The following is a 3,109-nucleotide window of genomic DNA, read 5'->3' as shown; positions in this document are numbered from 1 at the left end:
GTCCCGAGGGAAATACATGAAATACATAAAAGGCACTGTTCAAATGGATTCATTATTTCAGGTGATTGGCTACATACGTAGCTGCAGCATAACACTCAAGACACGACACCAAAAAAGCAAAGAACAGAACATGCAGACATACTGTACAGTGCCATCATAGAGATGCATAAAGTGCATACCTAGTGCAGCCTCCTATATGCATACATAGTACAGGTACACTGTGCAGGAAATGTTTTGGAAATATTTTTGGAAATTCAATCCCCCTTTTCATGTATGACAAGTGCAATTTTTCCAGTCATAATGGATACTTTTTATTTGATGGTGGTGGTAAGTATTTATGAAAAAGGTAACAGTGAATGGGCAGCATGAATTCTGGAAATACAAGAGAAGGGTCCAGCTGCAGTAAAACAGTTCCACCCTTAATGCAAGCACGCCCATGGGCGTTCCCGGCATTTGCCGTATTGGCCAATCGTGAAGGGATACTGCATGATGTCATTTTCAAGGCCATTTCCGGATGAAGGCTCCATGTTTTCAAAGATATCCCGTGCAAATTGTTATCTTCCAGAGAAACGTTTCACTGAACATTCCACTGACATAATATTCTCAACAATTTATGTAAGAAAGTGAGATAAATCAAACGTTTTCTAATCCCAATATGTATTTTGCTTTGTCTTCCCGTACCTCGGACATTGTAGCCTACTGTTTAGAACTCGTGTCGCTATGCACAGATTTGTCATAACGTATCAGGTCGCCAAAATGCTTTGATTTCAACACAACGTTGACACATTGACAGTAAATACTGTATATATTGCCTAAATATATACTGTCAATGCGTTGGCATTACCTCACCTAGCTGTGTGTATCGAGGTCACTGTTAACACTGGGTAGGCTATATGATTAAACCACAGATTTATCCTTTCCAGGATATTAACACACCCCGACAAATAATAGCCTAATTAAAAAACCCTTTTAGGTTGTTCACTTGGTAAGACATGATATCACTTAGAAAAGTTGTACGATGTACATCAGCAACACATTCCCGACTTTTTGAAGTAATGAGTGTCACCTCACCACAGTTATGTGGCCAGCTTGAAAAGAGCAGATATTAATGAAAAAATATGAAATAGTATTTGAAATAGCAATAGGCTATTTGTTTGTTTTATTGGAGAAAACGATTTCTTCATTACCATAGGCCTACCATACTCCATGTCTGTCTATGATTTAGGAGTGACCACACCATTGAAGCTTACCTCTTTATCCAGGAGAGGTTCCAGATTGGCCTGTCTTAATTCAAAGGCCATCAGAAAACAGAGAAAAATTTCCCTACCATCATAACCAGTGTTTGTGCATACATAATCAGGGCCGCTGACAGCTTTGGCTTTGCCCAGGACAAAGTCATCTGAAAGGGCCCCCCACTCAATACATAGACTACATACAATGTAATGAGGACCCATTCCTGGACCCCTCGTCTCACTGGGCCCAGGTCAACGGACCCCTTTGTCCCCCCTGTCAGCTTCCCTGCATGTAGGCCACATACATTGCTGAAAGAAGTGAACGAGACAGGAATGAAATGTGAATTTATTTCTGTTTACTTTTACACTATGAAGTGTGAACGGTCAACAAGAGGGTTAACACAAAGTTTGAAATTGTGTTTGACCAGTCTCCAATGTGCATTTAACTAATAACTAAAAATAAGGCATTGGCATTAAATACAGACTGATACATACTATAAATACAGACACCCAAACAGTGTGCAATAATAAGATTAACATACTGATGGACAATAAATACACAAACACAGTGGACACACACACACGGCAGGAGGAGTTCATACAGGTGGTGTGAAGATGCTGTATACAAGGTGCAATGAGTAAAGTGTAAGTGGCATGGTGAAAGAAGTGTTCATGGAATATTCTCCCGTGTCCTTGGTTATTCATGTGGTTTTCTTCAGTGCGTTGAGGAGTCTGATGGCTTGTGGAAAGAAGTCGTTTCCCAGTGTGCTTTTGCAGCACCGCATGCTGGGCTAGCGCTTCCCTGATGGTAGTAGGGAGAACAGGTAGGGGTGATCTTATGAGCTTTTCTGCTGTCCTCACCACTCTCTGTACTGCCTTCTAGTCTTCAGCTTGACGGCTGCCGTGCCAGACAGAGAGGCTGCTGGTCAGGATGCTCTCAATGACACCCCTGTAGAAGGTGGTGAGTGCCGTTGTGGGGAGGTCGGCTCTTCTCTCATCCTTCGCAGGAAGTGGAGTAGTGTCTGTGCCTTTTTGAGATGGTGGAGCCATGTGGTGCATTTGGCAGAGGAGGAGCGGCACAGTGGTTGGTGCTGGGTTGATCAGGTTCAGATCCGAAGTTGCTGGTGTCATCAGCCCTCCCTCTGAAAACTGGCTCTGTGCCTGTCAAAAAAAGGCATGTTAATGTTATGAATGACAATTAAGACAAAAACAACCACCCCCTATCTACCTACAGAAGGACATGACATGAGCACGTGCATATGCTTGTGCACATGCCCCCCCACACACTGCTACTGTCTTAAAGTTTGGTGCACGTGCATGCATGCACGCCTATTCTCCCCCCTTTGCCTCAAGTCAAGTGTGCATTTTAGAGGTTGTCCTCACCTGCACATGTGTGAAGAGCAGGAAGATTGGAGGTTGAGGATGAAGAGGCAGGGCAGGAGGTTCTCCTTGTGAGCGGCCCTGGTCCTGATGCTGATTGCCCATCACCATGCTGTGGCTCATCAAACCCATTACCGGCATATCAATGCTGAACAGGAACGACTGCTTCCATCTGCACGCATGCACACAAACACACACACACACACACACACACGAGAGGGATACATAGAATACACTACATAAAAATCACACCCATCATTTTAATGCAGAACACCAGGCTGAAGAGATACACAGCTTCTGGCCTGTGCAGGGATCACTACAGTGCCAGTGTTTTGTATTATCCTCTATCCACATTTTTTTTCAATAAATAAACACAGCACAGAAAGGAATTACTGTATGAAATACTTATTGGTCTAGTGCAGAACAAAACAGATTCAGTGTTTTACTCACCACTGTGTGCAAGTTTCTGTGTTCAGCTCAGGTGGAAGCCTCCATCA

At 43.4% G+C, this 3,109-nt stretch overlaps 1 long non-coding RNA gene across 1 annotated transcript in view; it reads right to left on the bottom strand.

The window, feature by feature from the left end:
- Window positions 1-1,566: 1,566 nt before the first annotated feature.
- The window catches only part of LOC134439862 (uncharacterized), a 2,482-nt gene continuing 939 nt past the window's right edge, over window positions 1,567-3,109 (bottom strand). Inside the window, exons 2-4 of the long non-coding RNA XR_010032887.1 lie at window positions 3,063-3,109; window positions 2,616-2,784; window positions 1,567-2,393 (exon numbers count right to left, since the gene is read on the bottom strand). The exon at window positions 3,063-3,109 is cut by the window's right edge and continues 48 nt beyond it. This is a non-coding gene — a long non-coding RNA (uncharacterized LOC134439862). The remainder of the gene's footprint in view (window positions 2,394-2,615; window positions 2,785-3,062) is intronic.

The sequence above is a fragment of the Engraulis encrasicolus genome, chromosome 23 (genome assembly GCF_034702125.1).
Source record: "Engraulis encrasicolus isolate BLACKSEA-1 chromosome 23, IST_EnEncr_1.0, whole genome shotgun sequence".
In the NCBI taxonomy this organism is placed as follows: domain Eukaryota; kingdom Metazoa; phylum Chordata; class Actinopteri; order Clupeiformes; family Engraulidae; genus Engraulis; species Engraulis encrasicolus.
The sequence above is the reverse complement of the archived record's forward strand: the minus strand, read 5'-3'. Positions and strand labels throughout refer to the sequence as shown.